This window comes from Dipodomys merriami, unplaced genomic scaffold, assembly GCF_024711535.1.
Source record: "Dipodomys merriami isolate MVZ:Mamm:240054 unplaced genomic scaffold, mDipMer1.0.p SCAF_28, whole genome shotgun sequence".
NCBI lineage: Eukaryota > Metazoa > Chordata > Mammalia > Rodentia > Heteromyidae > Dipodomys > Dipodomys merriami.
This window is the reverse complement of record NW_027204270.1, coordinates 1,765,557-1,790,717: the sequence shown is the minus strand read 5'-3', so window position 1 is coordinate 1,790,717 and position 25,161 is coordinate 1,765,557. Positions and strand designations below refer to the sequence as shown.

At 57.4% G+C, this 25,161-nt stretch overlaps 1 protein-coding gene across 3 annotated transcripts in view; it reads right to left on the bottom strand.

Moving 5' to 3' along the window:
• The window catches only part of Prdm16 (PR/SET domain 16), a 300,472-nt gene that overhangs the window by 53,698 nt on the left and 221,613 nt on the right, over positions 1–25,161 (bottom strand). The window lies entirely within an intron of this gene.

The following is a 25,161-nucleotide window of genomic DNA, read 5'->3' as shown; positions in this document are numbered from 1 at the left end:
GGGCAGGAGGAAATGGACGCAGAGGATACCCGCCCTCCCACCGGGCAGCAGCCCTGGCCCCAGCTCTAATTTGGGCCAAGCCTGTGCAGTCTGCCAGCAGCCGCCAAATGTATTAAGTCATGCTCTTGGTCCGGCAGTGGGAGAGAATTCATTCCAGCCGCACGGAGCTGTGCGAAGCCTGTGTTCTCCGGCTGTCGGCAGGCTGGGCTGGGACAGCCAGCGAGCGGCCTGATTAGAGCCCTCCTGGCCCAGGACAGGGCTATTTTTTATCTGTTCCTCCTCCCTATCAGTCCAGACCCACTCCCACTGGCAAGCCATTCCTGGGGACGCATGCGAGGTCACGCACATACATGTGTGCATGTGTGCACAGGCATGTGTGTGCACGTGTGCAAGGCATGTTGCGTGCATTGTGTGCCCCATGCATTCAGACACATGCCACTGGCGCCCTCCAAAGTGATCTCCGTGGCCCCACAAAGGGCATTTCCTTTTACCCCAGCCTCCTCCGAACGGCTCTGATTAGGGCTCATGATAATTCTCATTAATCACCTTGGGCTCCTGCAGAATGGAAAGGAGGCTGCGGTCAAGTGACAGGAGCCACTTAGGCAGTATTTATGTGTGCAGCGGCATCGCGGGCCTGGCCGCCCCTGGCCTGTGGCTAACATCTGGGGCTGCCAGCTGCCCAGCACGGATCCCCACATGTCTCCCCCCTTTATCTGACTTGGGGCATGCCAGGAGCACTTGGGACCCTTACTACCTACGGCTTAGGAGAGGGATAGCTCTTTAAGGCTTAGGGGCTATGTGGTACAGCCCCAAACATGAGGAGGAAGAATGGGGGTTCAGATCTTATGTCAGCCAGGAAGTCTCCCTCCTCATGGCCTCTCCTTCCTTCCCAAACACAGCCTCACACCTCCTCTCCTCTTCCTGACCCTCGGGGCGGGGGGGTGGGGGGTGGAGAGACCATCCCTGAGAGGTGGGGTAGCACTTGGCCACCTGTGAGGGCTTGGGAGAGGGTCAGGGCCCCACAGCTGAGCATGAAAAACAGAATGGTGGCAGCACCAGATCAACGCCTGCCTGAGTAGCCACCCCAGGTCCCCCCGGGGAAGTGTAGCATTCCAGATGACCATTCCATGCGGCTCTTATTTTCCTGAATGGAGGCACAGTGAACACACAGATCTGACTTTAGCTCTGCCCGGGCCTACTAGCCAAGTGGCTTCTGGCTTGGAGGAATGAATCTAGGTTTTTGTGCTGTGTGTGTTTTCTTGGGGGAATCCCTTTCCTTCTTGTGTTTTGCCCGTGTGTGTGTGTGTGTGTGTGTGTGTGTGTGTGTGTGTGTGTGTGTGTGTGTGTGTGTGTGTGTGGAGGGGGAGTGGCAGGATGGAAATTGCTGTGACCCAGCCTGGAGTGAGCCTTCTCTGTGCTGGAGGGGGGCAGAGAGGGGCCACACAGGCGTGGGCAGTTGGGCTCACACACAAGCAGCCAGCCCAACACAGGCTGCTTTCTTGTGCAGTAAACATGTCCTGCTCGGGGTTTGGGGACAAGTACCAGGCTTCTGGTCACCTTGGTGGCCATGGTCATTAAAGTTGCGTCTGGCTCTGGCTTCAATAAAACCCACCTGTCCCCCTCCCCCACCCCCCGCAGCTTGAGCGGTGAGGAAGTGACTGCTAGTCAGCACAAAGTCACACTGCCGTCCAGCCTGCTTTAATTTTGCCCTTGCACCAGGGGTCACATGCAAGGAGTTCCGGGTCATTTCTAGGCTGTTGCTGGAGTGGGTGAGGGGTGAAAACTGCAGACGTGTGCAGCTCCACCAAGGCCTGCCCAAGATGGCAAAGGAGCTGGCACCCTGCATGGGGCCGGCCCTGGATGCGCACCCCCAGGACTTGGAGAGTCCTTAGCTCGGTCTCAGACCTTAGGATTCAGGTATCAAGGTCAAAACGAGGCTGTTGTGTGTGGCGGCAGTTGGAGTCCTCTTCACGGGAACATTAGGAATCCTGCCCCCCCCCAGTCATTAAACCACCCACAGCCCAGGCCTTGGTGAATGTGGCAGCTCTTCTGACCAGCTTTCTGTTTTTTGTTTTTGTTTTGCCGGTCGTGGGGCCTGAACTCTGGGCCTGGGTGCTGCCCCTCAGCTCTTCAGCTCAAGGCTAGTGCTCTAGTGCTTGAGCCACAGCGCCACTTCTGGCTTCTTTGGCTTATGTGGTGCTGAGGAATCCAACCCAGGGCCTCATGCATGCGAGGCAAGCGCTCTACCACGGAGCCACCTTCCCAGCCCCCTGACCAGTTTTCTTTAGCACAGGCTGTTAACAAGCTTGCAGCGGCAGTGCGGGAGAGGTTGGTCTGAACTCTTTGCTTCCAGAAATCCATGTGAATCTCAGAGAATGCTGGCTGCCTGCCCAACAGGCAGGCGTAGGGAGCGCTGCTTGCATCTCAGGGTGCATCCATCCCCAGGCCCGAGGCCCGGCAGCAAGGGGGCACCGTGGAGGGAGAGCCTGCTCGCCCAAGGAACGATGGAGTTTGCACACATGTCCAGCGACCCTCGGGGGTGACTTAGTGCAGGGGCTGCTTGTGGCTGTGGACATCTAAGCCGAGTGGGAGATTTGGATCTGTGCTGTTTGAAGTGGTATCTTCCTTTTTCTCTTCTTCCTTCCTCCTCCTTCCTGACCTCTGGGCAGATGTGGCCCTGCCTCGAGGTGGGCTCTGGGCTGTGCACCTGCTCGGGGCCCGCCTGGCACTTGTTTGGAAGGGATGGAGGGAGCGCCTGCATTTCGTGCCGGTGAAATCAAGGCTGGATCTGAGTCTCAGAAATGAAGGCATCTATGAGCGCGTGACATCTGGGGGACGTGTGGCCAGGACGACCAGCCATCCTGCACTGGACTCGCGGCTCCTCTGGGCTGGCCTTGAGCCCGCTGGCGCTGTGCACTCCAGGGACTGTCAGCCGGTGACCCCCTCCACGGTGTGTGTGTGTGTGTGTGTGTGTGTGTGTGTGTGTGTGTGTGTGTGTGTGTGTGTGTGTGTGTGTGTGTGTGTGTGCGGAATTCCCCAGAGATGAACACCTTCTCATGGAATGTTTAATTAAGGCTGACGCAGCAGTCGGTCTCCTGGGGGTGTTGCTGTGTTACACCAGTTGTCAGTGGGCAATCAAGTCATTCATTAAAGGGACACTTGTCCTGGGGTGCTGGGACAGAAGCCTTGCACCCTGGCCTGAGGTAGAAGTCTCCAGTTTCTGTCTTGGCATTGACCCAGCCAAGGAGCAGTGGCCTTAGGCTGGAGGTCATCTCTGCACAGACTTAGACTTGTCCTCCATCCAGAGAGAGATAGCAGGTGAAAACAGGGCCATCCTCTGGGAACGCTAAGAGCCACGAGGCTGGGGAGCCCCCAGCTTTTGTGAAGGGCTTGGTGTGGGCTTCACCCTTAGTGCTGTTCCCCCCTACAATCTTTGGCACCTACTTGCTTGCCCTTAGAAAGGGATATGTGGGTCAGGTGCTGGTGGCTCAAGCCTGTATTCGGAGCTACTCAGGAGCCTGAGAGCTGAGGATCAAAGCCCGTCTGGGCAGGAAAGTCCAGGAGACTCTTATCTCCAATTAACCAACAAGAGGCTGGAAGTGGAGCTGTGGCTAACGTGGCAGAGTGCCAGCCTTGAGTACAAGAGCAAAGGGACAGCGCCCAGATCCTGGGTTCAAGCTCCAGCACTGACACCACATATATCACAAACTGTGTGTGGCTTCCATAATCCATGATGAAGTTGTGTCCCTCCCCCCCACCCCGCTGCTTTTCAGGGAGTATGGCCACCACCGCGTCCACCGTTTCTACAAAACCCGCCCCAGCCAGCCGTCCTGGAGTCTCTCTGGGCCTGTCTCTTCCAAGGAGTCTCCTCAGCCTCTCGGTGTGGAAAGGCCTCCATCTTAACTTCTTACCTCTTCTTGCCTTGCATGGCCTGAGCCTGTAACCTTTTTTAACCTTCTTCTTTAACCTCCCTGAGCCAGGGGCAGAAGCATCTGGGGGCAACGACGCCTAGGAGCAGGCAGACAAACCTCATGTCTCCACACCTCTGCCCAGTCCAGGGTCTTCAATCAAGTCTGTTGTTCATACCTTCAAGAACAGGGCTGGGTCCCTAGAGCCAGCATGAGGATCCGGGCCAGGCTGGGATGTCCCTTAGAGGAGTCCGCCCAGGGGACGGGAAACTGAGTCTGCCTCCAGATGGCTCAGAGACCTGGCTGTCACCCATGCCCCTCTGTGGCAGTACCTGCGGTCAGTTAGTGCTGCTGCCAGCAGCTGCTGGGCCTCAAATCTATTCTTTGCTGGCCACTTGGCACCTCTCCCACAGCTGGAGGATGCTCCCTTCGCGTCCCCACACCCCGTTGGGATGGGGAGGGTTTGGTGCTCCCAAATGTGCTCCAGCCTTCATGAGTAAGAGCGGACCGCTCTCTAGATACAGAAGATGCCTGTGCTCAACAAATCTCCTTCGCTTTGAGCCCACACGTGCGGGGGGCTTCTCTGCATGGGTGGTGGGTGGGAACAGGGCAGGGCGTCCTGACTGCCAGACAGAGCCCGCCGCCTCCAGCCCTGCTAGAGGAGCAGAGGCGGCACGGGGGCTGGAGCAGGCCCAGGGACCCGGGACAGAGCCCGCGGGCTGCAGGGGGACAGCAGAGGCGTGGTTCAAAGGCGGGCCGGAGCCTCTCCGGGAGCATCTGAGGCTTCTCACAGTGAAACCGTGGGGTGAGGAATGTTGTCTCCTCAAACCGTCCCCCACTTCAAAAAGGCTTTCAAGCCGTTCAATGGCGCACTGTTCGCAGACACTGTGCGATTGTTCCGGGCACGTCTTCACTCAATCACCCACAAGTGGCTCTGTTGAAGAAATGAAAGTGTCCGCAGCCCCCACCCCTGCCTGGAGCCCCCCCTTCCCGCCATGCAGCGGCACCGCCACAGCTGGCTTGGTGTTGGTGACTTTCCAGGGAGGATCCACTCTGAGAAAACGAGGTGGCCCAGGCTGCACAGAGCCGGGGAGAGTCGTGCGTGGAGCGGGACAGGCAGCTCTGTGGAAGCGTCCGCCCTCACCCCTGGGCGCCATGGTGAAGCCCCCTACTCATCCTTTGAGTTCTGCTCAGAAGCCACCTGGCTTTCCTCCCGTCTCCTCCAAGAACCCAGGGAGGGCATCAGAATGGCGGCTGGCTCAGGGGATGGCCTCCTTCTCCTCCGGGAGTGAGGGTCTCTCAGGGTGTAGGACCAGGGCCTCTCTCTGGTCCTTGCGGGCAGGACTGGCAGCCCAAGGTGCAGGTCCAGCCCTGGTCACCCAAGATGGAGACACGCCCAAGCCACCCCTGTGATCTTGGGCTTGGTTTCCGGCTGAGGACCTATGTCTTCGCGGAGGGTGAACAGCTCACAGAGCTGAGGCAGCCTCTGGGGCAGGATCTGGGGGAGTGAAATGTCCGGGGGGACTTGCTCCACTTGGGCCAACGCCTCTTGCATACTGGGCCGCAGAAGAAGAAAAGTCTGCCTGTCCAGAAGTCACTGCACACATATGGCCGATGTTAAAGCTGCACTTCCAGGAAGGCAGACAAAAGAAGTGCTCGATTCATTTACCCGATCTCATGTGACGATTAGGGACAGGGACTGTGGCCTGCTGATAGCTCGCATGGAGTTTCGATCGTGCCTACCTGTTTGTCCCCAGCCATGCGTGGCCTAGCTGGGGGCAGGGGACACCACCCCAACAGGCAGGCTGTCAGCCTTCTGTGAGGCGCTCGGGTCCTGAGTCAGGCGCCCAGCCCAGATGCAAGTCCACTCAGGAGGCCCCGCTGTCTGAGGGGCCACACGCGGGACACACATGGGAAGTCCTTGTCTGATGCCAGCTTCTCCATAAACATCGCTTTGGGGCGAGCGCGTTGTGTCTGACGGGCTGGTGCCTGATGCCCCCGTGCCGGGGCTGCTGCCGACAGACAGGCTCCACGTGCTCAGCCCGGCCGCCCGGAGGACGGGGCGACCCCACCCCCGCCCTGGGAGGAGAGGAGTGAAGATTGCCAACGGTTTTCTAAAGAACTTCGCGAGACGGCCCAAAGAGACGGAGCTGTGACTGCGCATGAGGATAAACAACGGTGACAGGTGGAGGCTGAAACCCGAACTGCAAAGTAACTGCAGACGGAGATTCGTTACAGATGGCGCGGACAGGCCTCTCCTCGGGAGGCGGCCCCGCGTGGCTTCTGACTGGGGCCTCAAACCCTGCCGGGGGTGCCTCTTCCTGAAAGCCTGGCTGCAGCCCTGGGCCCAGGGGACACCCTCGCCAGTCTGAAATGGTAGCGTCTGTGAACTCTTGACACTCGGGGCCGAGGGGGGGTGCCAGGCCTGTGTGGGGTGGCTCGGATTTAGTTCGTGTTCCTAGTTCTTTGTACTTGGAAAACAATTCTGCATTTAAATGAAGCATATCTCTACCTACCAACCTTACTTACCTATTATCTATATCTGTCTATTTATATCTACCTATCTACCTACAATCTACCACCTATTTACCTATTATCTGTCTCCCTATCTACCTATTTATTTACCTATAATCTATCACCTATTCACCTATTATCTGTCTGTCTACCGGCCTAATTACCCATCTGAAGACTCCACTTTGCAACAGAGACTGAAGCCAACCAGACGCAGAAGGACCCAGGGTGACCGCATGAGAGGTGGCAGTAATAGCATTCTCCCCTGGGTTGTTCACAGGGGAGTCGGCCCTGGGTGCTGTCCATCCCTCAGATCGGGCCTGGAATAGCCTCCCTTGGAGTGACTCATCCTGCACAGAGACTGTGTAGACGAATAAGAGTGAGCCAGGAATCACAGAGACTGAGAGTGAGCCGGGAATCACAGAGAATCTCACGCCCTTAGAGCAAAGCACCACTATACAAATGCAGCAAACGTCTGTTTGCGGGGAGCCCGCCTGGCTGGCCAGGTCTGTACATTTTGTTGTTACTCTGTAGAGATGTCCCAGGTTGATGAGCAGGGACTGAGGGAAGGGAGGGGCTGGAAGGGTCCAGGGCTCTAAGAACAGGGAAGGAAAAGGCCAGACGTCGAGCAAGGCAGGTATCCAACCATCATACCAATGGACACTGTTTGGGAAATTCTCGATGCCTCCCAGGCCTTTGGTCCTGTCTAGTGGCCATCAGTGTCTGGCTCTCTACCTCCAGACCTTCAGAGGGTCCAGAGAAAGCCCCTTCCAGGGTCTGCTTGGTAGGTAGGCTGAGCCTGCAAGGCAGAATCGGGTGTTTTTGGGTGACTTTTGTGTGCACAGGGTGAGGGACAAGTTGCCCTCCAAGGCCAAAAAAAAAAAAATAGCCAGTGTCTATGATGTCCTGTGGCTTGGGTGCTGACTACATCCTGTCGTGGCTGTAAGAGTGGGCAATGTGGGATGGGAACCACACAACAGGCCCATCTGCCCATCTTCCTTGATGGTTCATTCCTACGCTAGCCACGAGCCCCACCAGAAGAGCCTGGCAGGGCTGACCTGCCTCAGGGCCTCCTGGTCCAGTTGTGGGCACACGTCAGAGGTCTTGTGATATTGAGACCATGGTCACCGCAGGCAGGGTCTCTCCACCTCTCCTGCTGCGAATGTTTGGGATGGGGCATCTGCGTCACCTGCCATGAGCATTGGGTTCGGGGCCTTGTCTCCTGTGGGTTGCTATGCTGGGAAAAGTAGGATGGCCAGCAGGGGCTGTGGATTCTTACTCCAGACCTTGTGTTCCCCGTCCAGGGAGTGGCCCAGGGAGGCTGGAGCAGCCTCCTGTGTGCCGGGCACTGTGCAGGAGGCTTCCCGCCCTCACGCTAGACTTGGGAGTGGACACTAGCAGCTGGAGAGCGTTCCTCCTGCGAGGGGACTGAGCACCGTCTGTGTACTGGCCACAGCCCCCAGGGGAAAATGCTGCTTCCTGGGTCCAGGGAGCTGAGGAGGAGAGGGTGTCCAGGAGCCTGGAAGACTGGCATGGGGCATAGGAGCTATTTCTCAGGCTTTCCCCTGGTCCCTTGGTGGGACGTCCCAGCCCACTTCCTGTGGCCAGGGGGGGACCTGGGATCTCCGATCTGTGATCAGGCAAGGGCTCAGCATGGGTGAGAAGACGGCTCTACTCCAGGTGTGTCCAGCTGCCCCCAGACCTCCTCCTAGAGTGTTCCATGCAGCAGCACAGGGGTGGGTGGCCTGCCTGGGCCTGGGGAGGCATTTCCCTTCACCGTCCAGCTGGGAACACAGGGACCCCGCAGTGTGTAGAGGGACAGCATCTGCCTGCTAGGTGGACGGGTCACTCGGCGGCTAGGGCCAGCCCCAGACACCAGCCGAGCCAGGCACCTGGCCTTCTTCCTCAGCCTGGCTGCAGAGAGGTTGGCCACCCCATGTCTCTCTGAGGACCAGGGCTGAGCCGGTGCTAGGGCCCAGGCTCGGAGACACTGCAGACAGGCCGGCTTTGCATCTGGACAGTGTAGGCTGGCGTGTTTGTTCCAAGACCACTGACTCAAAAGCTAGACTGTGCCAGGCGCCGGTGGTTCACGCCTGCAATCCTAGCTACTCAGGAGGCTGAGATGTGAGGACCATGGTTTGAAGTCATCCTGTGCAGGAGAGCCCGTGAGATTCCAGTAAAATGCTGGAAGTGTAGCTGTGGCTCAAGTGCAGGACACCAACCTTGAGCAAGAGAGCTACGGGAGAGTGTACAGGCCTTGAACTCAACACTCAGTCCAGCACAGAATAACACACACACACACACACACACACAAAACCCATAAAAGTAACAAGTAAAAGTGGGCCACTGTGAAAAGACTGTTTTCTGACTCTGTGGGAGCAGGAGGCATCTTGATTCTGAGTGTCTTCTCGGCTTGCTGGTCTAACGTGGGTCTACAACTTACAACAGTGCCACCCTCGTGGGCCCACTGAGCCCAGACACAACCACACTGGTGATCCAGAAATGGCAGACACCCAAGGCAGGGAGTGGCAGCTGCTACTCATACTTTTAAATGCTCTGTGATCAGACTGGAAAATCCAAGACCATGGGGCACTTCCTGTGTTGCTCCCTGGCTGCAGAGGGAGGAGTTCGAATGCTCTCTCCCCCATCCTGTCCTGTGGGTGTCAGGTCTGCCTTGGGCTGATCAGAGGGCAGCCACGCATCATGGGAGACCGCTGCCGGAGCCAGGGGCTCTCCCAGTGAGCCCGAGGGTTACGGTGAGGAGCAGAGGGGTGGGCCTTGGATCAATTCCACCAATAGCGGACTGGGGCCTTGGGAGCCAGGGCTGTGACTCTCCGTGCTACAAACCGGTGTGAGCCAGGACGGTGTTTGCTTAAGATTATGGAGGGTTTGCTAACGCTGTTGAGTGGGTCATGGGAAACGCAAACGGCACTGTTTCTAGAACCTGCAGCAGTGTGGGGCCCTCGGCGGTGCCAGCTCCGGGGTGCCCTGCCGCGGGAGGCACCCAGCGGAGCCTTTGCCTGGGCGTGGCCAGCAGCGTGCCGAGGGGGAGGCGCTGGGATTCCCGGGGCCCTGGACCCCCCGGAGGTGCTCCAGTGCCACTCTGCAGGCGCATGGCAGTCAGGCCTCACCTCGGGGAATGGCTGAATGTCAGGCCTCACCTCGGGGAATGGCTGAATGTCGCTTCACTCCACACTGAGTGCTGGGGGTCCCCCCAGGGCGGGGGTCTGAGGCTCACACTGAGGCGGTGTGGGCTCAGCGGGGTGTCCAGGTGACAGCTCACGGACCAGGGTGCTACCTGTAGCCCTGGGGGTCTCCACTCACACAGGGCCGTGGAATCACTTTCCCAACTCAGGTCCCCCAGCAGTCCGGAGCCTCTAGAAACCAAGGGAACACAGATCTGACACCCCCTCTCCTGGGTCTGGTTCTGTCTCACCCCTTTTCCATGCCTCACAGGGGGTGAGGGAGATACCGTGTGCAGGCTGCTGGCCTGCCCCTCAGAAAGCTCGGCAGGGCTGCCAACCCGGGCCTCAACCCGGCAGTGGGCCCATCAGTCACTCCCCGAGCCACTGAGGAAAGGGAAGGGAGAAGCGACGCAGGGGTGAGCCGGGGCTGAGCACCTGGGAAGCGCGACAGACGGGAGGACTCTGGGCTCATCTCCTTCCCTGCCTCAGCCCTGGTCCCACAGGCATCTCAGAGCTGGAGATCCGTGTGCCTCTCGCACACTCACAGGTCTAGGTGTTCAGTGGCCTAGGTTCCGTTCCCCCTTGGCCGGCCTCTCCTGTGAGACTTTTGCTTTTGGTGCCAGTACTCAGGCTGGAACTCGGGGCCCAGGCGCTGTCCCTTAGCTTTTTTTACTCAAGGCTGGCACTCTACCACTTGAGCCACTTGAGCCTTCTGACATTTTGCTGGCTAATTGGAAATAAAAGCCTTGGAAGCCTTTTGTAGGCTGGTCTCAGTGTTTCCCTTGCTGGTCGGCCCCAGGATGATGCTCGGCCTCAAGACCCCGCATGATTTCCCGCTGCAGGTCGCACTTCAGTCTGTCCCGAACTCTGGAACAAGCGTACACGGAGGCCAGCCTAGCCCTGGCCACGAAGCCCGGCCAGACCTTCCTCCACCTGGCACAGTCAGCCTTCACACAGCCATGCCTCACTCAGATGACAGGAACAGCACCACCGAGCTGTCGGCGGGCTTCGGTGCCACCCTAGCCGCCACGCACTGGGAGGTGGGCAGCACGGCTACAGACACTGGCCCACAAACTTGGCCCTTCCATGTGGGGGTCGGAGAGAGAAGGAAACGGCTCTCTTTGCCCATGCAGACAACAGCTGCCCTGTGCTCACACGCCATTACCTCCTTCCCCCAGCACTACATACCCCAGACCTAGGGTTCTGGGCCCAGAGGTCCCATTGTCATCGGTGGTCCGGGGACCAGGATAATCTAAAGGACCCAGCGACAGGCAGTAGCTCAGTGGCTCTTTATTAGCCAGTCCCTGGGAAATGGTGTCATTGGTGGCACCTTGCAGTTAATTTTTAATAGAAATCTTTAGTTTGAAATTCATGGTATTTCTCTTAGAGGTTACAAGAGGAGGCGTTCCCTGACCAGGCCAGTGGCGGGAGGAAGGGGCTGTGTTCTCTGTGCTGTGTTCTCCGGCCTGGGGAGGGGAGAGGCCAGAGGAGGGAGGAGCTTCTGCCACAGGGCTAGCCTATTACCCCTGGGAATTAGGGCCCTGGGCCTGTGATAGCCCAACCTTCACACAGGAGACAGGTGATCAAAGGGGACACAGATGCTTCTGGAAGCCAGCGCTCAGATTCCTTAACAAGTACAAACGCCAGCTGCCCTGGACAGCTTCCCGGGTAGGTGTTCAGGGCCAGGTTCACCTGTGAGGTGGGACAAGAAACACTCCCTGCTCTGAGCAGGCAATGGAGGCTCAGCCAGGCCGGACGATGCCCTCCTCCCACCCTCTCCTCCCCCTCCCCCCGCCTGCCTCAGGCAGTGGGTATTTCACACCTGGTTAACTTTCATAAGGCGCTGGGCCTGCAGGGAAGCCTTCCAAGGAAGAGCATATCAATCCCAGCTACCAGAGGCCAGCCTGGGCCTGGGGAGCCTGGGCCCCAGCCAGTTTTGTAGCCTTTGGGGCTCGGGCCTCTTATCGGTCTCCTTCCCTGACCCTGCCCGGGCCTCTTATCGGTCTCCTTCCCTGACCCTGCCCAGGCCTGGTGGCTCGGTCACCCCTCCGGCCCCTCTCCTTTCCTTAGGTGTACTGCCTGGAAACAGCCTCAGCCTGGCCCAGGAGTCCTCTGCAATCGGTGTGGGCACAAATCCCCCGGGACAGACACCCCGAGTCCTGCCTTGTGCGGGTACCAGCCGGTCTGCAGAGACGAGCCCCCTGCCCACCTCCGAGTCACCCCTGCACTCCACACAGAACTTCGATGCATACCAAACGCGGTCCGACCTCCACCCTGAGTTATCTATTGTTCATTAAGCTGGGCAGAGGCCTTGTGCTTGGGGGAGGGGGGACAAGCTGGGGGGAGGGGGGCAGGCTAATGTCTGTTTTCAAGACGTGACCAATCCCAGTCCTTTTTTTTTCTGTTTAGTATAATTTTATACTGGGTGGATGTATTTAGGCCTGAATGGCCTAACAGTGGTGATTAATATTGTGCATTAGGAGATTCCAGCGCAAGTAGTCGGGAGCACGCTGTGCAGCTCGGTTCTCATCAGATGGTCAGGCCCGCAGGCCTGTTAGAACCAGCAGGAGACCTCGAGGCTTAATCACAGAGGCTGGGCCCGTGGAGGGAGAAGAAAAGGGAAAAGCGAAAGAGAACAAATAAAATGATAGAGCAGAGAGGCGGAAATGCTACCAGAACCCCTGACCCTCCCCCAGCCCCTGCTACAGCAAGGGGGGACGGGCTGGAGGGGGAGCGGCCACACCATTTATGGGGGGGGGTGAGAAAACAATTAAAAACTGCAGCAGGCTGCCGGGGACCACAACTCTGTGGTGGGAAGTCTTGCAAAGGTGGGCGTTGCCGGGGTAGGGGGCGGGAGAAGCAGAAATAAGTCAGCCGGTGGGCAGGGGCGGAGCAGGGGGGGCAAAGGGGAGCTGGAGCCCTGGGGCCCAGGCAGAGCTGCGGGAACAAAGAGGAGGTGACCGGAAGGGGGAGCAAGTGCTTTGAAGTGTGGGAGATGGCGGCCAGCCGCCGTGGCATGTGCTGGTATCCCGAATCCCGGAAGGATGGGCGCAAGTCCGCTTTGCCCAAGGACCCAGGCCCCTCCCGGGAGTGACCTTCTAGATGAGGAGTAGGTGAACATTTTGCTCTTGGGACGTGCTCAGAGTCCAAGGAAAGGGGATCCACTCAGAGATGACCACCCTGGCCATCTACCACATTTCACCCTGGCCACCCCATAGTCATCTGCCCTTCCCTGCCTGTAACTGTCCCCAGCTCGGGACCAAGTCCCAGGCACGGGGAGGGGGGGAGCGGGAAGGGGTGCTCCTGGCTCGAGGGGGAGCGAGTGCGTGTGATCTCACAGGGTGTCTGTCTTAGGAGGCCCATCCCATGACTGGAGAGTGAGGAGCAGGAGGGAGCCGAGGCACAGGATGGGGTGCTGTTCAAACAGAAGCTTTTGGTATCAAGTAGGCTGCCGGTGTGGGGGAGCGGCCCTCGGGCCCCACCCTGCCGGGACGGGCTGGAGGCGGCCCTCCTGGCACCCTCGGACTGCCGGCAGCCACATTCCTTTCCATGGCAGGCCGTCCGTGTGCAGGAACCAATGTCCCCCCCGCCCCCCCGGGAGTTGGAGAGAGGCTTAATTTTGTGGGAAAGTTCTCAGCGACTCTCTGTTCTGGAAGGAGACAGTGAAGAGGGTTTGGAGCCAGACAGGCCTCTGTCACATGCTGTGTGGCTCCCAGCAGACTCCCCTCCTTCTCCTCCTCACTCTGGGGGGGTGGTGGTAGTGAGAGGACCCAGCCCTCCCAGGCTCAAGCACAGCTGTGAGCTTAAGGTAGGGAAACGCTGATCAAAGCTAAGTTCTTTGCTCTGGATTTCTGTAGCATGCCTCCCCGGCTGATCTGAACAGACGACAAAGTGTTTGGCCTGTGGCACCTGTGCCAGCCCTGTGGTCACCGCTGGGCCGGGTCTGTGCTACCCAGAAAGGCCAGGATGGTCCTGTGTGCCCAGGCCTGCAGGTCGCTCTGCTCTGACTGGGCAGGCTGCGGGTGTTTCTTCTGGGGCTCAGAGACCTCCCTCTCCCTGAGCTGGAGAACGTGCCCCAGACCCCAGTCCAGCCAGTCGATGGCCATTCTCAGGACCCAAGGCTTACATGGCTTACCCGAGCCTCACCAGGAGGCTGCCAGTCATCCCTGTGACAGACGGCCCCCGCGCTCTGCTGGCTATTTTTGGATATGGCTTTTGGATTTGTTTTTTCTCCCAGGCTCCATTAAAAAAAAAAAAAAGGAGCAATAGCAGAGCTGGGTATGGCTTTCGGAAAGTACAAGGCTTGCGGGTCGTGAACCCCCAAAATACCAACATGGCTTGAGCTCTACCCATGTGGGCCCCTAAAAGAGGCTGTGCAGGGCCTCCAATTCTAAGGAGCCTTGTGTTGCTGGCTCCCAGGAGACCCGTCAGTCTCAGGGCATTTTATCTTAACACATTGCATCTGGGCCCCGGCATCACCAGACTGGGCCCTGGCTGAGGTTCCTGGACTCCCAGACAGGAGGACACAGTGCAGGGGAAGCGAGGGCAGCTGCTCCCAGTGGAGCTGGTGTGGCATGGCAGAGCCAGGCCCTGCTCCTCCCGCCTTCCGGGCTTTTCTGTCCCCTCCTCTTTCCCCCTCAACAGGCACACTGCTGGGTCAGGTGCAGACCTCTGACAGTGACCCCTCCAGGGCTGAGGGTACAGCGGGGCGAGAAAGCAGTGGTCACGGCAGCTGAGTGTTCAGTAGAGGGAGTAAGCTGGACCAGGGCTGCAAGGCCGCCGGCATCAGTGCCAAGTTCCACACGAGGATCAGCGGAGCCCCGGCCTCTGCGCATGCTCAGAAAAGCGAGGGTCCCAAAGTCAGCTCAGCTTGCTTGCTCGCTCCGTCCACCAACACATAGCTCCGGGCCCCCCTCAGTGGTCCCAGGACAAGGACCCCCCCCAGGCCTTAGGGTGACAGCCCTGATCTAAGCTCTGGGCCGAGACGCAGCGGGTGCTTGTGGAGTGGGGCAAGGGCGGGCAGTGGCAGATGGCCCCACTCCCGCCGCTGCCGCTCTGGGAGCCTGACCCCAGGTTATCGGGGCAGCAGCTTCTGTGACGACCTCATTAAGTACGGTGGCCATGTCAGCACCTTTCCAAAGCCCCTTTTATCACTCACAGCGTGCTGGTGCGGCCCCGTCCACACCTCCTCCCCAACACGGCTCTATCTTATCTCCCTCGGGGTGGGACCCTAGCTGGGAGCCAGAGAGCACATCCAGGAATGCTGAATCCAGACAGCCCGACCATCGGCTCCAGCGGGGGCAGGGGGAGGCCGGAGAGCGGCTGTGGTGGTTCCTTGCTGACAAAATTATACAGAAACACATCGACTTCTGGCTCCTGAAATCCAATAATCGTTATGGCGATTATGTGTGAGCAGCCCCGGCCTCTCCTGTCCACACTGTGCCCCACCCAGGGTAGGAGCAAAGGGCCACAGTCCATTGGGATCTTCCCAGCCTGCCGGTTCCCAGCCGGCCCCTTGTTCCTTTTGGCTGGCCTGGATGGAAAAGAGCCTGCTGCTGACAGGGAGCGAGCTCTGAGCTGTGTGTGTGTGTGTGTGTGTGTGTGTGCTCTGAGCTGTGTGTGTGTGTGTGTGTGTGTGTGTGTGTGTGTGTAGTGGGGGGGGGAAGGGGTAAGAGGGACACAGTGTCCCAGTGAAGGAAGGGATGCCTGGTGTCAGGATGGGGCTCAGCGGCACCTGACACTCAAGGTCACCTCCCAAGAGCGGCTTCTTGAGTTCAAAGGCCCGGGAAGCCCGTCCCCTCTGCGGTTGGCCACCGAGGAGGGAGCCTTTGAGTAGCCTGTGCGTGCCTCTCCCCACCGTCTCCGCACACTCAGGCTGCCTTTGTGAGTGGCAGAAGCCATGCCACTGCCCACTCCCGGGAATGAAGACGGCTCTTTGTCCCAATGTCCTTGGCTGCAGGTTTGGGGATGGTTCTCAATAGCTGCTCCTGCCCTGCCCCCCTCTCTCTCCACTCTCTGCTCATCCCGAGGCATCACACATGCATACTAAAGAGTGTCCCGGCCGGAGGCCAGGCAGTGGCTGGAGGCTGGAGTGTGGGCGGCAGAAAGCTCAGGGTGCAGGGCCCAGTGCCCAGGGTAGTAAGGACCAGAAATACCACGAGATCTGCTGGATCTGTGCAGCTGAAATGCAAACAGAAGCACCGGGGGCCCCTGAGACCCTCAGACTCCACCTGGGACCAATGTGACCCAGCCCACACTGCACTCCTGACGAAGCCTTGCTGCCCACCTGCCCTGGGTTCCCGCCACCCCTGGGTCTTGTCAGAGGCCGGAACAGCTGACTGGCAGCTGGGTTCTGGCCTTGGCAGGACCTAGTATCTCTGTCTGTCTGTCTGTCTGTCTAATCCAGCTATAGTCCAGCTTCCAGCCACTCCCAGGGACCCTGATCCTGGTGCTGGCCCGAGAGGCACTCAGCAGCGGTACTGGGTTCTAGTGGTCACTAGGGTGGATCCAGGATGGCCTCCTTGCAAAATGACCAGGAGCTGGCCTGCCCAGTCCAGCCCCTCGGGGAATGGAAGCGGAGGTGGGCCGGGGCGCATGCTGGGTGCTGAGCTCTGTTCCTTGCCTGGGGCTGCTGTCCACGCTGAACATCCCTACAAGTCTCAATTCTACCAGACTGAGATTGGCCTGCACTGGGCCAGCCCACGACTCAGTTTACCTTGCCTGGGGCCAGGACAGCCCTTCCAGGAGCAGGCGGACCACTCCAGTCCAGTCGCCTGGGTCAGGAGCAAGGGGCCTGCTTGGCGGCTCCCGGGGCCGATCCCAGGGACAGAGCACCCAACGCTGCTCTTTCCTTAGGCCAGGCCTTCCCACCGGCAATGTGGGGAGGCCCTATCCGCCTCTGGGTTTTCTCTGGGCTGGGCTGAACCCTCCTGTGTGTCCCCATCCAACATGGAGCCCAGGGAGAAAGCACAACCCAGGAGCAGAGGTGCAGTCCCCTATCCCTCCGCCAACCCCTGCTCTCAGGGCTGTCCCGACATGCGCCTCCCTCCCTCCCTCCCCGGGAGCCCGTCTCCGGAGCACTGTCTGAGGAAAAGGCCCCACTGTGAGACGCTTCCCGGCGTCCCTGAGGCCAGTGCAGAGGATCAAGGTGAGAAGAACAGGTTGCAGGGTGAACGCTGGGATTCGGTCTCACCCGAGACAGACAAAAACACGGATGAGGTCCAAACCACCAGTTAACTGGCCAGCCCGCGGGGCCGTGCAGCGGACGCTGGCCGCCTGGGGTGCATGGGGCATGGACCTCCCAGGAGAGGGCCAGTTAGTTGCCTGCCCCGCAGAGCCACCACGGTGCCAGAAGTGACCGCGGCCGGGGCGTCACTGGTGAGAAGAGGCGCCTACTGTGTGTCCAGAGGGGCCGGCTGCCCGCCAGGAGCGGGTAGGAGGGAAAAGTGGGGGCCTGGGGCAGATGCAGGGGCAGAAGAGGGCAGAGGGCAACACAGGTGATTGTCCCGGCCTCTGGCCTTGGCACGGCGGCATGTCCAAAATGTCCACGGTGTACGTGTGGAGGGGACACCCCCACCCCAGAGCTCCAGCTCTCCCCGCAGATCTCGTGGTATTTCTGGCCCTTACTACCCTTGGCACTGGGCGCTGCACTCTAAGCTTTCTGCCGCCCGGACTCCATGACAGTTGCGGGCGGCCCTGGGGTCCTCCACCGGAGGCCGAGGCCTCTCTCTGCCCCTTTGTGCAGGGCCGCTCGGCGGCGCCCTGCGGAGGGCGACACCGCGCTCCACGGTGGGGGCAAAGCCAGGGGCAGAAGCAGAAAAAGCAAGCTGATAAACAGTTTCCATCTCCAACATTTTCCACATTCAATTATTTTTAAATTAAATAATCTCTCCCTAGGAGAAAAAGGGAGCGTTCCCACTCCGCTCAGCCCTGTCAGGTCTCACAAAGCCCACATTGTGGGGTGTGCTCGAGAACGAGGCTCCTCGGAGCCCGCCCCTCAATGCCCCCTTTTGTACTCGGGTTTGCAGGCAGCCCCTCAGATAGCCCTGTGTGGTGGAGACCCTGGCCCCCAGCCACGTGGCCTCTTTGGGGCTCTTGCTGGCTCCCAAGAGCCTAGGGTGGGGGGACTAAGCCGCTCTGGGTGGAGTGAGAAGGCTGCCAAGGAAAACTCGGGGCTCAGAAGTGGCAAGGTAGGGCCTGTGGGGGGGTAGCAGGCAGGGAGGGGTCTCACTACGCCCATATTTGGATGTGACGGCTGGAAGAATGTGTGCTTTACACCAGCACATCAGGACAGAGGCTCACGCCGTTACCGGGTGGGTGTCTAGGTGAGGTCCTTGAGCAGTGTGGACCTTTGTCACTGCTGGCTGCCATGTGGGATGCTCCTGTCTTGGACGGTGCCGAGGAGGATGGAAGGAGACCACAGAGCTCACAGGAGGCCTGTGTGCTGCGTGGCTCTGAGCGGGCATCCGGGCAGCCCAATGCCCACAGGGGCTCTGGGGTTCCCACCCACACATGCCAGAGGCCCTCTGCTTGCAGATAACAGTTACACACTTTGGGGAAAACACATTTTAAAAATAAAAAAAACTACTCAGAGATACTCGAGAATGACAAAAGCAGAGAGAGACAGATGGGCCTTAAAGGTGGAACAGCACTGGCGAAGTCAGCATGGACCTGGCTCATCTCTCAAGGCCACTGCCCACTCCTGGCGAGGGGCAGCTGGAGCTGACCAGAAGCCTGTGGGGTTGAAAGGTGAGATGTGAGGTGGGGCTGCTGGACCATCACAATGCTGAGGATGGACTGGAAACTGGGAACTTGAGTCCTGTCCACTTAACAGCAGCGTGGCGCACAGCTTTGCTTTTCCTTTCAAACACAGAAGGGCAAAGACTCCAGCCCGGGACTAAGGGACAAATGACCACAGACCCATTAGAGCCAAGTGTATTCTCGCACACCTGCAGGCTCAAGGCGAATGCCTGCCGGAACAGAAATATCACTCCTTAGGGGAATGCCGCAGAAGCCCGATTCTACAATGTCTCAGCCACAGGATGCAATAAAAGAGTGACTAAATGAGTGGAGAAATAGGAAATGCGACCCCCAACCAAGACAAAAGTTAAGTCAATGCAAATCAGTTCTACTTTGACCCAAATGCTGGAATTAGCTCATTTCAAAAACAAAACAAAAAACAGCTCTTATAAATTCGTTCAAAGACTTAAAGGAAAAGGTGATCGTAGGTATGAAGAAAGGGGACAAACCAGCAGAGAGCAGACGATGATCAAGAATCAAATACAAATCCTAAAGCTGAAAAGCACATGAAACAAACACATCTGCCAGGCAGGCTCTCCACAGCAAGGCAGAGATAGAAGAGGAAATGGCAGGTGAACATGAAGAGGAGTCCGGAGAAATGGCCCACGTGAAATAACAGGAAAAATACTAAAAGCAGACGAACCACGCTTCAGTGTCCTGCGGGACAATATTGGTTGCATGTCCCACTGGAGTTCCCAGAGAAGAGGAGCTCTAGGAAATGGAGCAGGAAAAAAGCATGGAGAGAAATAATGGCTGAAAATAAAACACTAAAGAAAGAAAAATGAAAAACATCCACTAATGAAGACACAATCAAGAAAATAAAAAGGCAAAACCATGTCCCAGGGAGAAAGTACTTATACTATACATACATGACTAAAGATGTGTATCTATAGCATATAAAGATCAGAAATCAAAAAGCAATCCCTTAACAACATGGACCACAGACTTGAGCAAATACTTCACAAAGGTAATCACCAAAGCTAAAAAAAAAGTGTACGAATATGTCACTAGTCACCAGAGAACTGCACTGCACCCCAAGCCCACAGTGAGAGACCATTTCATCCTCCCTCCCACAATTCACTGTTAAAACATTGAGGACACCTGTAGTCACTCACAGCAGAAGCAACCAGAACGCTCCCGGGGTCAGGAGAGAACACATGTCCCTGGAAGAATGCTCCCCCAGTGTCCTCTAAATTCAGACACGTGAGTGAATTACCCTACAAGCCATCAGCGTTATCCCTTGGTGGTTTGCATAAGGGAAATGAAGGCTTTGGTCCACAAAAGGCTTGAAAGCAAATGATGCTCCCAGCAACTTTATGAATATTAACCCCAGTCTGGAAACAAGCTGTGATGTATTCACACCTGGATTCTATACTACTCTCCACAGTGAAGAACAAATTACTCCTGAATGCAACATGGCCGACATTCAACAGCAATACACTCAGCTACTCAACAGAATGGATGAATGAGCTCAGGTGATGTCCACGTGCCCATCGGGGGCTATTGATCCGGAGTGGCTGGAGCCATGCAGCTATTGTCCATCTAGATTCTGCCAGTAGCTACCTCTGTCAGCAACGTCCATGCATACACTCAGGGTGTGAGTGTTTTTATCACAGAGCCCATTTCACTCTACCTTCTTGGGGACTCTGAGTCTAGGTGTCCTGGCTCTGTCCCTCACCATTCTTCACAGCCAGTGGACGGTCCAACACCAGCACTTTTCCGTCTGCAGGCAGATAATGATGTGGCAGGAAGCAAAGGTAGTAACCGTGGGGGGCCTGGCTGCCCCCCATCTGCCCTGGGGGCTTCCTGAGGGGTCAGGAAGTTCTTCTCACAAAGAACTTGGCACTTCTGGGAGTTCAGGAGATTTGAGTTGGAGCTATTCGTGCTCTTTTTCAAGCCCCCGCTGTGCACGCCCCGTGGATTTTGAGGTGCGCTGGGGGGTTCGGTGGTAAGGCCGGCAGCGGCCACAGGGGCAAGGACTTCCCCAGCTGCCTCAGCCACACCGGACAAGACGCCGCCGTCATCCTGTGACGCCAGCCACAGTTGCCAATCTTCCCATCTGGAAGTTTCCTGCTATATGGCCTCTCCATTTTGCCTGTTCCCCATTGGAAGATCCTCAGAGAAAGGCTGGCTCCATCGCGGGTCCTGACTGCTGTCTGGGGCTGTGTCCTGAGCTGTGTAGCCTGCACCTTCCTCTCTGAACTGAGGGTTGAGCTTTGCCACCCAGCCTATGGCCTGCCCCTGCTATCGTGAGTGTGTGTGTGTGTGTGTGTGTGTGTGTGTGTGTGTGTGTGTGTGTGTGTGTGTGTGTGTGTGTGTGTGCACGCGTACCAGGACTGTACTGGGGCTTGAACACAAGGCCTGGGTATTGTCCATTTACTTTTCTGCTTGAGGCTGGGGCTCCACCGTTTGAGCCACTGCCCTACTTTCAGCTTTTTGGTGGATACGAGTCCCATGGACTTTCTGGCCTGGACTGGCTTCAAACCATGGTCCTCAGATCTCAGACTTCTGAGGTGTGAACTACTGGTGCCTGGCTTATTGCTGCTATTTCCAAGATGCCCTTGGATAACTGGGCCAGAAACCCGGGGCAGAGAGTTGACCTCTGTCACGGTGCCCAGCGTCTAAGCCAATGCGGCTTTTCGGGTCCTTGCTACCTGAAGGTGTGGCTGTGTGTTTACCCCATCTTGGCCAAGGAGGAGGACAGACAGGCAGCCGACAGGAGTGTGTGTCCCGACCCGTCCCCCTGACCAGACGGGAGCCTTTGGCCCCCACGCTGCCCCCAAGGTCCGGACTCATAACAGCCCTCTCCACTCTGTGCAGGGACTGGGCTTTGCTCACCCCATCTGGGGGCCACAGGGGCCTCCATGGGGCCACCCTTGACTTGTGCCTCCCGTCCCACCCATCCCTCCAGCCGGTGATCTCATAAAGAGGCTGCTGTTCATCTCCCTGCTCCCCAGTGAGTGGAAACATTTAGTTAATAATTTAACACTGTGCTGTCTTCTGCATTTCCAGGCCCCCAAAGGAGATCAATGGAGGTAACAATCGGCTTATTGAGTTTCCCGGCTGTATTTCCTGAAGACACAGGCAGGCGAGTGCAGAGAGACAGACTTGGAATGGGGGGGGGAAGGGGGGAGAGGCCGCGCAGGGCGCTGGAGATGGTATTGATGTGAGTTGTCAAAAATAATTGTTTTATTTTCCCGGTGAGTGTTCAGATAGCCTGGATGCGCTGATCCGTGACTCAGGCCCTCCGGGCTTGGGACGGGACACACAGGGTCTATGCAGAGATTTGGGGGTGCAGCCCAGGTAGGATCCCAGTAATAACCTAGCTGGCGTTGCAGGGACCTGAAGGGCCACACTGAGGAGGGGCACAGGGAGAAAAGGGGGTCATCGCTCTGGCACTGGGACTACTCAACAGCAGATTCCAGTCTCACCCCGGCGTCAAGTCACCCTGGTGAGCAGTGACACACACCCCAGACACACAGCCTTCATAAGGCCCCAGAGACAGAGGAATGCAGGTGTCCGAGACCCCAACCTGCCTGTCCAATGGCACTCCACCGCAATCCTGCACAGGACTGCCGCTCCCTGGGGACTGAGACCAAGTGGGCCGATTCCTTCTTCCCTGGGTCATGCAGAACTTGGGGTGCGGGGGAGAGGCGAAGGGGGCAGGCGAGGGGAGTGAGCCCCCCCAGCTCTGAGGAGGACAGGCAGATCCCACCACCTTCTCCCCTCTGCAGACTGGAGTCATCCAGGGTGATAGTGTCACCTGTCCAGGCAGGGGGTGTGTTAGGTTCCATGAGATCAAGATGGTCTCCACACCACCCACCCCTCCATCTGGCCTCCCTGCCCGAGTCCTGTGGCTGGGACAAAGCTGCCTGCTTCTCCAGTGCTCACTGGAGCGTGCTTCCTCCAGGAAGCCCCCGAGGATTTGCTAGGCAGAGCCCACGTCCCTGTCCTTCCCAGCCAGCCTGGAGCGCTTCCCAGGGCTTCTGAACATCAGCACTGTGAGCCAACATGGGTCCATCCTCTCACTGACCACCTGGGCGAGGAGGCCAAGGCCAGTACAGCCCTGTCTTTCCTTGACGGCCAGTTCGGTGGTCAGTTTCCATTGAGGCTGGAAAAGCAGGAGGGAAGGGTGGAGCAGGGTGGGTGACTTGAAACCACAGGTCTTCCAGAGACAGGCTTCTCTAGCTGGGTGGGGGCTGCTAATCACCCTCAGAATGGGGCCATCCTGTACTCCAGGCTTTGAGGAGCCTGCACAGGCCCACAAGAGGGGAGGACATGGTTCAGTGAACAGCACGCCCTCTCCTCCACCGCTGCCCAAGGATAGCGCCATGTCACTGGAGCCGTGTGCTCACTGGCCAGAGAGAGCCCTGCTCTGTCCCAGGCAGAGGCCTCCCGGCTGCTTGCACTGGGCCTGGAGAGTGTGGTGGTCCTCACCCCTGGGCTTCCCTGGTGTCAGCGGAGGCGAGGCCTGAGGCCAGGCTGACTGCAGGCCAAGCCCTGAAGATGCTCACCAACGGCCACCCTGGCACCCAGACAGACCCGTGCCCCCTCCCTCTACTTTGAAAGGGTCCTCTGAAGTCAGAAAGCCAGGTCCTTGATTCTCGGTGGGTGAGTCACTCAGGTAACTGGGGTGAGTGGAGCTCCCTGCTCAACCATGCGTTTGTGACCAACCCACAAGACGACGCCCAAGCAGTCTTGGCTGGGCCTCTCCTCCCCCCACCCCTGCCCAAGGGAGCCACTGGTTTCTGGTGGGCTCGTGTCTGATCTGAGGTGAGGGGTGAGGGGTCCTCTGGTGGCCTCATGTCTGGGCGAGGGGTCCTCTGCTGGTCTCATGTCTGGGGACAGGGGTTTCTCTGGTAGGATATGGGCGCCCTCACATCTGGCTGGGCAGGACGCATTCTCTTTTCCTTCTCTCTGGCAGCTTCCCACCCCTTCTCCAAAGAGCCCCTCACTCAGCCCCAGGGGAAGTCTGGTCTGCTGTTTCCCTGCAAGCATGGGACTGAACAAATGACAGCTGAGGCTCAACCCTCACAAAGTCTATGTTTTGTGCATGCATGTCTCGGTGTGCATGTGTATGCATGCCAATGTATATATATGCATGTGTGTCTGAGTGTGTGCAATCTGTACGTACAAGTCTGCATGAACACATGTACATAGGTGTGCATTCCTCTGTGTGTATGCCAGTGTGAGCATGTTGAGTGGTTATATTACATGGGTTCACATGTGTGTGCAGGTCTGTGTGCACATGCACATTGGTGCAAGCATGTACACACACATGCATATCTACATGGATGCAGGTCTCCGTATAGGCACATGCCCCCCAACGTGAGCATGCCCATGTTTGCATGTGCACACCTATATTTACACATGCATATATTTGGGTACATACATGTACACAAGTGCATGGGTACCTGTATCTACACATGTGCCTGGCTGTACACAGAGGACAATGTGTATGCACACATCTGTGTGTAAATGCATGTGCATGTCACTGCATGTCTATATGTGTGTCTGAGTGCATATGTATGCACACACATATCTCTGGGTACACATATCTCTGTATAGCTATGACTACATACACACATACCTCTGTTCACCCACGTACATGTCTGTATACAAAGATTCATTGGTACATTGTGATGCGCATGGCAGCACATACATGTATTCACATTTACTGGTGATGTGTGCATGCCTACATGTCTACATGCACATGTAGATGTCTATGCACACATGTGTCCTGCACATGTGACTACATATATATACATCTCTATATGCAAATGGATATCCGTACACATGCATGAGACAATCTATGTATGGATACGTGTGTGTATGAACACACATGTACGTTCACATGTGCATGCATTCACATGAATGCCTATTTGTATGCACACTCATGCCTTCCTATGCTTTCATCGTATGCATCTGTGTCTCTCTGTCTGTGTTCATATGTGTGTGCATATGGGGCTGGGTTTGTGTTTCTTTCTTCTTTTTCTGCCTCTCTTTCCAGCACCGTTCGCAGGTGTTAGGCTCTAGGTGGCCTGTGACATGGAGATTGAGGGAGAAAAGCAAATCAGTGAAAAAGGATCTCCATCGCTGAGCTCCTTGGGCATCCCCAAGCAGAGAGAACACAAATGGAAACTGCCGCAGGCATGCAAAGTGAGATCAGCCAGGCGGAGCTGAGGTGTCTGCCTGCTGCCTGCTCAGGCCCGGGCCCAGGGTTGGCTGGTGTGGAGCCCGGCCAAGCAGCCTGGCGGGCCCTGCTGGCACTGCTCCCTCAGCAGGTAGCTCTGCTGTGCAGGCCTCAGGCAAAGAGGCTCCTGCACTCAGAAGCAATGATCCTGAAGTCCCACTGGGAAGAGAAAGAAAGACAGGAAGGAAGGAGGAAGGAAGGCAGGAAGGAAGGAAGGAGGAAGGAAGGCAGGAAGGAAGGAAGGAAGGAAGGAAGGAAGGAAGAAAGAAAGAAAGAAAGGAAAGAAGGAAGAAAGGAAGGAAGGAAGGAAGGAAGGAAGGAAGGAAGGAAGGAAGGAAGGGAAGGAAGGGAAGGAGGGAAGGAAGGAAGGAAGGAAAGAAGGAAAGAAGGAAAGAAGGAAGGAGGGAAGGGAAGGGAAGGAAGAAAGGCCAACCAAGTTGGAAATGAGAAACTCATTCTATCTCTGTTTGTAGATGGCATGATCTCATGTTTGGAAAAGATGTCACAAAAATTCAAACCATTAGAAGTGGTAAATTCATTTATGTAAGTTGCATGATACAAAATC